Source organism: Enhydra lutris, unplaced genomic scaffold (genome assembly GCF_002288905.1).
Source record: "Enhydra lutris kenyoni isolate GAN:26980312 unplaced genomic scaffold, ASM228890v2 scaffoldscaffold8, whole genome shotgun sequence".
Classification (NCBI taxonomy): domain Eukaryota; kingdom Metazoa; phylum Chordata; class Mammalia; order Carnivora; family Mustelidae; genus Enhydra; species Enhydra lutris.
In genome coordinates this window covers 34,807,644-34,821,677 of record NW_019154092.1, presented here as the reverse complement: position 1 = coordinate 34,821,677, position 14,034 = coordinate 34,807,644, and positions in this window count along the sequence as shown.

The window sequence follows — 14,034 nt, the reverse complement described above, 5'->3', positions numbered from 1 at the left end:
TAGTTTATGGAGAGAAAATGACATCATATCTACTTCTGCACTTGAGATCTTGATTTTGTTTTTATGGTGTGCATTGCCAAATAACCGTACCCATGACACTCTTGCTACTTAGATAGGCTACTTCCATCTCCCTACCCCACCCTTGTTACTTTCTTCAAGCTCTAGTCACTAGAGAGTTTCTAACACAATTGCTAAAACAGTCTTCCTTAAACTCAATTTTTTAAAAAGATTTTATTTATTTATTTGACAGACAGAGATCACAAGGAGGCAGAGAGAGAGAGGGAGAAGCAGGCTCCCCACTGAGCAGAGAGCCCGATGCGGGGCTCGATCCCAGGACCCTGGGATCATGACCTGAGCTGAAGGCAGAGGCTTTAACCCACTGAGCCACCCAGGTGCCCCTAAACTCAATTTTTAATAATGGATTGAGTCATGTCACTTTTGGCCTCTCTCTTGTCTGCCTTGTCCATTCAAATCGTTTCCCCAACTTGGTGTTCTGTGCACTCTGTTTATGTTCTAAGTTTCAGTGATTTTCCCTTACCCTTACTCTCACCCTTAGTCTCCATGGCCAGGCACAGTGCCTCTCTTAGGTAAAATTCTCCCCATTCATTTCAAAAGTCCAATCTCAAAGAAGTTTAAGACCTCTCTTCCCTCCTCTGGATCCAAATTTGATATGCCCTTACCTTTCATTAATTATATAACTTAATGAAATAGTTTCAAGAGTTTGCTTCACTTTGTTTTCTCTTACCCAGACTCTGACACCTCTTCAGTATTTGCCATTTTTCTTTCTTGCAACTCTCCCCTCTTATATTCCTTGCTAAGGCACTTTTCTGCCATCTTTTCACTTTCTTTTTCTGAGATCCCTTTGTAAGACCATCCCCTAAGTGAAGAAAACTCCTGTAAGAATTCCAGCCCTTAATTTTCTGTTCTTCTTTCTGCATTATCCCCATGCCTCCTCCTGCCTCCTCTAAGTTGATGACTCTCATTTTTGTGTCTCCAGCAGCTTGAACTTTTGTCCCATATGTTCAGTTGCCTAAGGGCATCTCTGCTTAAAAACAAAAACAAAAACAAAAACCTCATATTCGTGCAAATCTCAACATACTTGAAACTGAATTAATCTTCTCCCTACAATTGTATTCTTTTTCATATTACTTTGTTCCAGTAAGGCAATTGTATTGGCTGGTTTCCTTCCCTTGCTCTGTTTTCTATTTGCCACCGAGTTCTTTCATTTCTTCCTGAAAATTTTGCCATATAACTATTATTTTACCCCTTTCTTTACTGTTATCACTATAGTGAAGCTTTTCATCACCCTCCTTCCCAAATTAAGCACACTTGTTGATTGCTTTAAGATACAATTCATATACCACAAAATTCATCATTTCAAAGTGTAAAATCTTATGGTTTTTAATATGTTCACAATGTTGTGCAGCCATCATCATTATATAGATCTAGAATATTTTTGTTACCCTCAAAAGAAACCCTGTAATAATTAGTAATCACTCATCATTCTGCTGCCCCTTCCCCACCTCTCAGCCCCTCACTAATCTACTTTATGTCATTATGGGTTTACCTTTTTGACATTTTATATAAATGGAGGCATAATAAAAGGCAACATGTGGCCTTTGTGACCAGTTTCTTACATTTAGTATAATGTTTTCAATATTCATTCATGTTGTAGCATGTATCAGTACTTCATTTCTTTTTATTGCTGGCTTATATGTCTATGTGTGTGTGTGTGTGTGTAGTTGTTTGTTTCTTTATCAATTGATAGGCATTTGGGTTGTTCTTAGCCTTTTTCCTAAGAAAATATGGTATTTACTATGACAGAGAAAAATACATGAACATGTATAAAGGTGTCAAAGTGGAAATGGAGAGAAGTAGGTAGACATGGCATATATATCTGGAAGTAGAACCAACTAGATTTGCTGATGGATTGGATGAGAGCGATGAGAGGAAAAGTAATCACAAATGGATTCATAAACTTAGGAATTCTGTGGATTTCAACCCTATGGGAGAAAAATTATTCAATGACATACAGAAAATTGTGCCTACAATATGGTGCCTGGAGGCCGAATGTCTGCAGTTTCAAGATAGGACGCTTGCTCTACAAGTTTTCTTTCGGAAAGCTCATCTATACTCATGGATTTAAATCCCAAAGTTTCAGATATGTGTATATCTGCTGAATATTTTTTATGTAAAGGTCCAAATACAAAGCTAATGCCAAACTTATAATAATGCCTCCTAAAGGAACTCTTTTGGGATGTAGTTTTTCTTCTTAGTTTTATATATCACCGTCTACCACTGTTACATTAATTAATAATTTAAGACTCATGTGTGGCTATGACCTTTATCTTAAATCTACTCAGGCCTCTAATAATGCCTCTGCTCTTGCCACAATCAGTTATCAATTCCTGCCAATTTTTCCTCTTAAGTACTTTCTATGATCCATTTCACTCATTCTCTTGCCTTCATTCCTATTATTTCTTATGTATACTCAGTCTATGTCATAGTCTGTCTCCAGATTTCACCCTTCAATTTATCGTCAGAAGAACTGCCAGCAATATCCAGATAAAATGACACTCTGACTTGTTTTGACACTTAGAAATCTTTAGGCGTTTCCCATTACCAAAACGTAGCCTGGGTTAGTGCCCTCTGTTTTCCCAAATAAACTATATAACACTATCTACATTACATATGGTACATGTGGCACATTGTATGTGCCATATACATTGGAACTTTTATATGTTATCTTATTTTGTCTTATCCTAGGATAAAAATTAGAATTTGGGGCTATTGCCTAGAATTTGACTTATAGTGTCTCAATTATAAATAAATAAATTATATTGATTATGCTAGGCTAGTATAGGATAGTTTGGATTTTTTAAAATATTATTCCTATTCAGGTGTTTTGCACATTTAGTTATAATCAAAACACAACTAGGCTTACCAAAAATAAAACTATTGTCTGGTGTGTTGGAGAAATGTACTTCATATAAAGATTGATTATCTGAAACTCAGTACCTTAAAGGAAGGAGAGGGAAAAATGAAACAAGATGGGACCGATGAGGGAGGCAAACTGTAAGAGACTCTTAATCTCAGGAAACAAACTGAGAGTTGCTGGAGGGGGTGGGAGGGATAGGGTGGATGGGTGATGGACATTGGGGAGGGTATGTGCTATGGTGAGTGCTGTGAACTGTGTAAGACTGATGATTCACAGACCTGTACCCCTGAACAAATAATACATTATATGTTAATAAAAAAATCTAAACCTGATAATACCTATTGGAATGTTGTACCACAACATAAATTAAAATATACACAATTATAAAAATATTTCGTAATTTAGTGCATAAAGTGAAAGTTTGCATATTTTCTTACAGTCATATAGGTTACAAAAAAAGCAAGAAAAAATGTTTGACAGAGAATTGTCTGCTCTAATAAATATGGATATATATTCACATATATAGATCAACAAAAGTGTGAATATTATTAGGAGAAAAATAACATGTTCAGAGCTCCAAATCACATTTTAATGAAGCAAGCAACCTTTCCAAAGACAAATTCACCCTGAGTTATTCAGAAATAACTGGTTAGAACATATAGTTAATGTATTCTTTAATTCTTTAATGTATTCTTTAATGGCTTTTAGGCTGAAGTTAAACACTTCTAGCATCTAGGCTGATGGTCTCAAAAATGTCTGATTTTGAATTTAGGAAAACTTTGGGTAACATTTGTGTTTCCCATACAAAGTGTTGTAAAGTACAACAAACCCCAAAGACTCAGTGCTTAAAATTTAGACTTTGTGTGTGTGTGTGTGTGTGTGTGTGTGTGTGTGTGTGATTTTTTTTCAGTTCTGGAACTTTATAATCTTATTCATTTGTACTAAGGTATTGTTTGAGTCTCACAATCCAGGATGGGGCAATTATAAGGGTTCTAAGATCCAACAAATTCTCTTTCAATTTCTAAATTAGTAAGAAATATACTTGATGAGTATATTGATACTCATCACTCCACCTCTACTACTTAATTAAGACTATTAATTCATGTTAACACCTTTAAGAGCTAGTCATATCTCACTTCTTTCAGGAAGCCCTCCTTAGTTTATTTGATAACCCTTTGAATTAACATGTTCCTGCCTCTTCTCTATGGACTTGAATCACAGTTTGCGTATTATTTGTTTGGGCTTTTATTATGACTGTTTTTCGGTTATTTCTCCCTGACCATAAATGTGGAATTTCCAGTGTAGTAGACACTACTAATGCCCACTTCATCCTTGAGATCATCTGTAGCAAGACTTGATAAATCCCAGGATACTTTGGTACCACAAGTTCTTGATTCACAATAGCCAGCATAATCTGGAAGTGCAGGGATTTAACTGGGCAAAAGTCATCCCTAGAAACATGGCCCAATTTCCCTGGCCTCTGAGCAATGCTTCAAAGACATAGTCCACAGTTTCTCAGAGAGTCCCTAAAGTATTGAACCTCAGTTAATTTTCTCATTAATATATGTTTTTATATTATTTAATATAAATTATATAAATTATATATATTTATATATAAATAATTATTTAATTATGTTTTTTATATTATTTCCATCCTTGCTATTTTCCTCCAAATTTCTTGTCATAAAGTCAACTTTGAGGGAATCTGATTTAAGGTAGTTGTAAAACAGTAGGTATTCAATAAATATTGTGGAGTAAAACAACAGAGTACTGTAGGTAATTCAGAAATCATATAAATATCAAAAACCTATGTGAGAACAATGGAAGTACTACAGTTACATTAAGATATAGGTAACATTTTTCTTTGGAATTTTCCCACTTTCTTGTGTTGAATTCTACTCTCTCCCTTTAGAACATCTTTTTCAGAGGTCTGGTATTCTACTTTTTCTACCTTCTTGGACTCTTTTTTTTGCTCAACTGCTCTCTTGGGGCAACTTCCAAAGTTCCTGTTCTCTCCTTTATAGTTTCTTCCCTCAGAAATTTCTTACCGTACAACTTATTTCTCTAGGATTGGCTTTGCATAGACACATCCATGTCCAGGTCCAAGGCATAGCATATCATCTCTTCTGAGTGATTTGCCTTTTAATAGGGACCTTTGAGCTATTCATTGCTGTAGCCTAACCATTAATATACAAATACAAATTTTTTTTTTTTTAAAGATCTTACTTATTGGAGAGAGAGAGAGAGAGGATTAAAGGGGAGAGGGTCAGAGGGAGAAGCAGACTCCCTGCTGCGCAGGGAGCCCAACGTGGGACTTGATCCCAGAACCCTGGGATCATGACCTGAGCCGAAGGCGGTGGCATAACCAGCTGAGCCACCCAGGCGCCCACAAATACAAATTCTAACCGGAGAAATTCCAGTCACTGTGGTAGGTTAATAGAGGATATAACTTTCAGGAAGTAGGAGATATTTTTTATTACATCAGATATATAGTGGTTTATTCTACTTGTTTATTGGGCTAGATTGGCTTCAGAAAAAGTTGTCTATTTTAAAATTTCTTTAGACTGAAACAGAAATTTCTCCCACTCTGTAACTTAGTTCTCCTCTATTTCCTCTGCTGCTTCTCAGTTTAAGGAGTAAGACTGGTTGAGGTACAGGTTGGTAGAAGGCAACAAAAGAGAGTTTCAACACGTTTGCGTTTTTTTTCCACATTTGATGAAATAGGACTGTATCTCCCTACCCAGTAGGTGTTCAATGCAAGTGCAATAGCTGTTACATTTTTACTGCAGAAGTTGTTGGATACTGTACTTTCAGCATTATTATATTTTTGCAAATTCAATTTATCTTTAAATTTCATAATGGTCTTGATGTAAGGATTTGGGTAACCATTTGAACTTTAGATTAAAGGTGACTTCACATCCATTTTTGTCATTTAAATCATTAGATTTTCTGCATGATATTAGCAAGGAAGATATTCCTTCTACTTTGTTTATAATATAAATACCTATAATTAATGGGTTAGTTATCACTGCATGTAAATTCAGGGTGTTTGGCTTCTGAAATACCTCACTGGTAAGATGGTTCTGTGGGTCAGAGTGGTACACGGGTACCTAATTTCAACACTTGCCACATCATATCACACCTGATATTCTCAATGGAATAATTAATCCATATGCTGTTCTTGCCAACATCTGGACTAGAGCTTTCAACATGATGATTCATACCTTCCTATTATTTGGCATTGATTATAAATCACATCTTTAATGTATAATCAGTTAAGCCATTAGGAAGATAATCAGTTAGACACTTATTAACTCAAAATGGCTTAATTTTATCTATAAAGGTATTTCTTTATGACAAAATTTTAACACCTCCTTTTAGAAGATGATCTAATTTAATGTGCTTACCTCTTTACGGTTGGGAGATTTTACCTTTACTGCTATTGCTTTCCCAAAGATTCGACATTATTTATGATTCTGTTAAAGTTCACCAGATTTGAGATCTTTAGAAACTTCACATAGGATCCTGGGATCTACTATTTTGATTTGGGCAATTTGAGTACATTAAGAGAGTCAGGAAAATGACGGGGATTGACATCTCTGACTGGAGACTACATGTCAAACACAATGTTAAGATCTTTGTACCATGTTGTTTAAGTTTTAAGTTTTATAATGCCTGGAGTGTACTATTATGTTTTTCAGGTGAAGAAGCTGCAGGTATAAGTTTTAGTGATTTGCATGAGGTAGCTATGGTAGTAAGGATTTTTACCCATGACTGTTGGACTGGCTCAGGCCTATGCTTTAACATCGAAGAGTTAAAATTTCACTTTTGGAATTCACTTCATTCTTCCCAATGTCTCTGATTATCTTTTTTATGTGCTTATCTGCCATTCATGTATCTTCTTTGGTAAAGGAAAGTAATGCTAAATATTTTGTACATTTAAAAAATTGTCATGTTTTCTCATTAAGTTTTGAGAATTCTGTATTTACTTTGGATACAAGTCCATTTTCAGGTATATGATTTCAAGTATTTTTCCATGTCTATTGCTTATCTTTTTATTCTTGTAACCATACCCTTTGGAGAGACGTTTCATGTCCTGAAAAGTCTCTCAAAGCAATAAGCTAAGGCAATCACAGTGTTCATTTCACTTACACGGTTTCTGTTTCTTAGTCATCACTTGTTGCTCATTGCTTGATAACCAGGGTCCTGAAAACCAGTGTTTCATATGTTTTGTTTGCTTCTTTGACTGTTTCATTTGGGACGGTAAATCCCATTCCTGTTTCTTCTTGAACGGAAGGTAAAAATGCCCTGATCAAATAAATGTTTTTAGAGACTTTTTCATCAGCAGGATTTGCAAGTATTTTATCAGAATTTAATCTCTGTAAGACAAACCCTTACAATGTTATCATTCCTTTTGTCTCTTTCCCCTCACCATTGGAAACTCAACTTTAGCCTAAAGCAAAACTAGAAGTTAAATGTCACCTTATGATCCAAGTGAGATTTTTCCTTCTCCGTAAATGCTGCAGCCCACTAATTTTAGAGGACTTCTCTATGCTGGGAAGTTCATGCCCAATACTGAGGTTCACACAGCATCTTAAGCTTCTTTTTGTCCAGCTTCTCAGAAATATTTGATACAATTGCCCCTTTTAGGAAAAAGAGATATTTTCCTCTATCTATCTACCTATGTCTACGTTTCTAAATATTTCTAATTTTTTTTTTAAAGTCAGACTTCTTTTTCTATACAATGTCTTCCTCAGTTTATTTTATCCAGATCCATTTCTGTGAAGGTACTCTAAAATTATTTCTCTCTCTTTGGTCTTTCTCTGACAATCAGTCACCTACCCAGTGCTGACTTAATTTTTCTATTTGACTATCTACATCTCAACTTAATTTCAATGCTTCATTCTTTTTTTTTTTTTAAGATTTATTTATCTATTTATTTGACAGAGAGAAAGAGAGAGAGATAGATAGATCACAAGTAGGCAGAGAGGCAGGCAGAGAGAGAGGAGGAAGCAGGCTCCCTGCTGAGCAGAGAACCCGATGTGGGGCTCGATCCCAGGATCCTTGGATCATGACCTGAGCCGAAGGCAGAGGCTTTAACCCACTGAGCCACCCAGGCGCCCCTCAGTGCTTCATTCTTAACACTAGTTTTTCCTCTCAGCACGCCACACCACTGGTCAGTTAGCAAACCTAGCTCTACTCTAAAATAGTTCAAGAATCTGACCACTACTCTCCTCCTCACAAAGTCTAACTGCAGCCTGTGCCACCACCAACTCTCACCATAGATTATAGAACTAGTTCCTTAGTGGCCTTTCTTTTATTATTCTTGCCCATCCTGTACTTCTATAACAGTCTTTTCACTTCCACTTTGCCTCTGTATTAATTCAACCTCATAATAACCAAATGTTCTTTTAAAATCCTTTTTGACCTGATAACAATGTTTTAATGGATTCTTTTTACACTTAGAGCAAAAGCCAAAGGCTTTACCTCGTTCCCAAGACCATGGCTGTTTTCACCTTTCCCTCTTTTACTGCCTCACTATACCAAAAATGGGGCACCTACCATTCCACTGTCCTCCTTGATTTTTAGCAGTATCTAAAATTATCTCATCTAGGGGCGCCTGGGTGGCTCAGTGGATTAAAAAAATAAATAAATAAAATTATCTCATCTATATTAATAACTTTTTTGTCAAAGAAAAATAGAGGAAAAACTTTACTTCTCTTTTTCTTCTCATATACCCTATGCTTAAAACAAGGCTTGGCTCAATAAATATTTTTATTTATTTATTTATTTATTTTTTTGTACAAGTCAGTGACTTTTGGTTTTTTCACAAGATTGTGCAGCTGTCACCACTGCTTAATTTTAGAACATTTTCATCATTTCTCCCCCACCCCCAAGAAACCCCATACCCCTTGGCCCCCATCCTTTCCCAGCCCCTGGCAACCATTAATCTACTTTCTGTCTCCATGGATATGCCTGTTTTGGGCATGTCACACACAAGGAGTCACACATCGTGTGGCCTGTCGTATCTGGTTCCCTCACTGACCATCGTGTGTTCAGGGTCCATCCACAGGACAGCTTGTGTTAGCACCTTGCTCCTGTTTGTGGCTGATATTCCCATGTGTGGGTGGACCATATCTTGTTATCCACTCTTTCATTGGTGGACCTTTCGTTGTTCCCACTTTCTGACTACAATAAACATTTTTAAATAGAAAAAAAAATAGATGCAATATTTTCTTACTGACTTGAATTTATTTACTAGATCCAAAACCATGTCATGACCATTATTATGCTTTTCTCTTTATTATATTTTGATGGCATGGTTCCTTCCTTCTGGTATTTCTGTCATTTTCTCTTCTTTCCTTATGTAGTAGATTTATTGCAGAGATGGCCCCAGTTCTTCCTTCCTTCAGAAACTGCTCTTTCCTATGTACCTTTGTAGTTCTTTCCATCACGATATGGTCCTTCCTTCTTCATGCTTTGAATTTGAGTTGAACTTGTGTGGTTTTGGTCAATTGAAGGCAGCTGACTGACAGTCTTCCAGGTCTGAGCATGGAACTAAAAGGTTTGTTTTTGCTCTTTTTGTCTCATACTCTGTTTCTGTCATTTGAACAAGACTGAGATAACTTGCTAGAGGATGACAGACCTAAGGGGAGAGTCCAGTTTTTCCACGAGAGCCATCCTAAGTTAGCACAGAGCTAACTGTCTGCCAGACATACCAAAATTATGAGAGGTACTTACCTGATTGATACACATTTGAAAGTAAATGAATGAACACACCCCTAATAGGAATAGACACTCATCCCACACATAGATTTGTTAACAATAATTGATGCACATTGTTTTACATGCATGAGTTTTGGGGCCATGTGTTACATAGTAATAACTAACTAATGTACTCTAATTTCTTCTTTCTCCTTCTAGTCAAAATTAAGAGTCAAATAGCGACTCTTATATAAACAGTTCCATGGATTTCTATAAAGATTATACCTTCTTGATATATAAGTATTTAAAAATTGTGCTTGGTTACGTATGTTAGAACCTCAAGTTCATTTTGTTCTAATGTTTTGTATATTTTTCTCATAAGTTCCATGGTGGCAGAAACTAGATCTCTTGTTCACCCAATGCATAGTTCAGTGCTTATAACATGATGAATGTTTAGATATATCTTTATAGAAGGAATAAAAAATGAATAAATATGTGTATTTAGTCTTCTCCCCAATTATATTTTCAAATAATAATTCATATTTTAATAACAGTATGGTGCTTTCCATTGTGCATAGTTTGGAATTTTTTCTTCTTCTGTATTTATTTATTTAAAAATGTTAAGTAGCACTAGTTTTTATTAATGAACAAAACGGGCATGGTTTCAGCCCTTGTGAAACTTGGAGTGGCTTGTAGAAGATTTTAAGTATATGCCCTGAAAATTATTGTAAATAATACACATTTATTAGTTTCCTTTGATAATTTTTTCTTTCATATGATACATTATTGCATATGCTAATTTAAACAGACTTCCTCTGCTGGCTTCTGAACATAATAGTTGATAGTGCTTTTTGGATTACCTTCTTCCTTTGTCCACCTCAGTTTTATATCCCAATTCATTTCTCTCTGTTCATTTGTTCACAAATCTATTTTTTTAAAAAAGCATATAGCAGACTGGTAAATGTTGTCAAATTACACAGTTGGATGGACTTCCCTTTACCTTCAGTAATACTTTTCCTTTCATCATATACATTTATACTTTCTGTCTTGAGCTACCTTGAGCAGCAACTGAGAATTCCATCAAGGAGAAAGTGGAGTAACTTTAGGCAATAGTGATCACAGAAATGTGTATGCTAGCAGAGGACTGGTAGTAACATGCCATGGTACCTTTCCTGCGATAGGCTTCCTCTAGCATCTGGCCTAAGATAGTAGGTCCATTTCTTCCAGCTAGAGAATTTCACTTAAGACTTCAGCAAACCCTGGAGCTTGGGGTCTGTGAAGAAAGGAATATAACTGTTGCTGATGCTCAGGAGAATCCTGCTATAAAGAAAGGGTCTGGAAGGAAAAGGTAAGTATAACTAAGAAGGTAAGTGGTGACTGAAATCCTTTTTGACCTTGACATTCAGAGCTGGAAATTTTCCTTAAACTCAGTTTGACTCAATTGTTGGGAATTTCAAGGTGACTTCTCCTGTAGCAGTTGATCTGGTTTTAATCTCAAAGAAAGTAAAAAGAGCCCAAATCCTTTTCTTATTGTCTCAAAATCCTACTGATACATTGGCATTTATCAAAAATGCATCAGAACTTCCTTGATTTAAGAATTGGAAAGAAATATCATGATCTAAGGCTTTCCTATACCCTTAGAAATCTATGTGCTTTATTAAAAAAAATCAAGGAGCTGATATTAAAATTGGTCTTTTTCTTATAAAGTGACTTCTGCTTCAGTCCATTTGCATGGACTGTACTATTACCTCAGTAGTATTTTTATTCTTATATAAGTTTATAGTTTCTGCTTTAACCTGAAATTAAAAGTTCCAGATAATTGGGAAATGGTTTTTTGTTTATGGATTTTAATTTGCAGTTAGAAATTTGGGGAAGTTCTATTCTCCAGAACATTTATGGAATAAAATACAGTGGTTGTTATTTTTGTAACACCTTTCCCTTATTTCTAACTCAGTTTCCCATCCTAATGTGACATATTTGTCTTTCTTTCTCCTTCCATCTCTCTTCCTTTCCCCTTCCTTCCTTCCTCTGTCCCTCCCTCCCTCTCTGCCTCTCTTTCTCCCTCTCTTCTTTTCTCCTTTCCTTTCTTTCCCTTTCATTTCCTTTCTTCTTTCCTCTTTCTTGGTTTGAATCAGGCTGTGTGCTAAATATCATCAGAGTATACTAATCAGACCATGCTATTGTCTGTATCCTTTTGTAGATGACAATTTAGTTGGAAATTTTCATTACTCAGTCTTAGTGATTCCTGTCAAATCACATTGCACAGGACTCTACCATTTATGATTATGGCTAGTTATATTGAAAAGATCAGACGCAAGTAAAACAATGACCAGCTCACTGTAAAGAGAAGACTTTGTAGAAATAATACAGTTTTGTACCATTTTTGTTTTAAAGTTTTAAAAATGATTTCATATGTATTTTCTTTCATCAATCCAGCATCACTCTGAGTTGACAGGATGTTTTAATGGATTTGCATTATCATGTTAGCTGAGCTGAGTCTACATTTTTCAGAATTTTCTTCCCTGTGTAGTTCCAAGTTAATGTAGGACACGAGAGACAGTTTCCTTTAGAGTTGAAAGGTGGGAGTAAAGCCGTGGCCATATTCCTTTAACAATCATAAGTTTGGTACAGGAGTTCCAGGACGGTTTCAGCTCATACTGTTGATTATCTCCTGGTTCACCCTACTGGCTGGGGATAGCAGCCAGGCCCACAGCCACTTCAACTAATGTCAGATCCCATGTCACCTTTTCTACCTCATAGATCTTCATGAAAAAGTATCAGCTTCCCCTGTGAGTCATCTGTATCATCAGAGTGAAGACCCAAGGGTGGTGGCCGAGACATCCACATGGGTTCCAGTATATCCTGTGGGTACCTGTTTGTCCTTGCCTTTCTTCATTTTATATCTTTCCTTCCAAACTCCCAGCATCAGTCCCCAGAACCAAAGGCACAGATAACAGTCCTGCATAGTCTGTGTAACCAGCTTGTAAGTGGTGTAAAGTTAAATTCCTCTAGAAAATCCCTTATTCTATATCACTCATAGTAGTCCTTCTCTGACAGAAACCTGACAGAGAGAGATATCACTAGGCTACATTTGTAAAGAAGAAATGGAATCTCAGAAAAAATTATATAGTTATTAAGTGACAGACATGGACCCAGTCCAGGTCAATATAAATCTGTGTACTATAATAACTTAATGAATTAAGAGGTGATGGTGGTGTGGAATGGACTGGGAAACTTTCTGAAGGTATAGAGTTATTACTTATATTATCAAAAGTGAAATTAGAGGTCATGTACATAAAGAAGAATTAGATCATGAATATAATTCACACTTTAGAGTTTTTGTGTTTAATATCTCTGGTGAAGTCTATTTTCTTCTATTAGATTGCTGCTACCATTTTTACTTTCCTCCAGTCATAGTCTGGGCTCTATCAGGATTTGAACTTGAATATCTACTTTGAATAGCCATTCTTCTTTGCAGTATGTTCTCAGAATTAGCTCTGTTCCTCTATATTTGCTTATTGCTGAGATCTGTGATATACATATTACTAATTGCTGAAATGTGTGTGTATATATACGTGTGTGTGTGTGTGTGTGTGTGTGTGTGTAATCTCATTTTAATTTTATATTATCAATTTGGACATGGAATTCAAGGTTAGGAAGTTTCATCAGAAAAAACAAAGAGATTAACTATGCAATTCCTATTGCATGCTGGTAGACTGTTTTCAAGGGAACATTTCATCCTCATTTCAAGTAGGACACAGAGACAAAAGCAATTTCTTGAAAAAGTAGAAAAAGATAGTGAATGTATTTCTTGGAAAACAGTGCTTTAGCTTTTCAGTGTATTTCTAGTTTAATTTATTCCCAAATCATTGGTCTTGGATAATAAATTATTCTAAATACATTTCACAGTTTGACATAAAACTTAGAAATACTTGTTTAATGTCTCAATTTATTCTATTTATTAAATTAAATATTACAAATATTTAAAATACTGAACAATAACCAGTGTTTGCCATGGGGGAAAACAAATGTAGTAATCAGAACTTGGTAGCAATAAGTTTATAATGGGTAGTTTCTTTCCTTAAATATGGTATAGAAAGGAATAAAATACAAATTTAGGATTAAGATAAATAATTCTTCTAAATAGACCTATATGCCTTTCTGAAAGCAAATTTTATAATGAGCAAATGATTAATTAGCCTAAGAAAGTCAGCTGGATGCAAAGTCTGTACTTCCTCATTTAGCAAACATTTTTGAAACCATGTTCTATGTCAGGAATTGTCATAGGTCCTGGGAATACAAAAAAAGTCACACATCGTCCCTGGATAGGAAAGGGCTACCTAAACACTTGAGTTGTATACAGGCTATGATTGGTAGAGGTATGCTCAAAT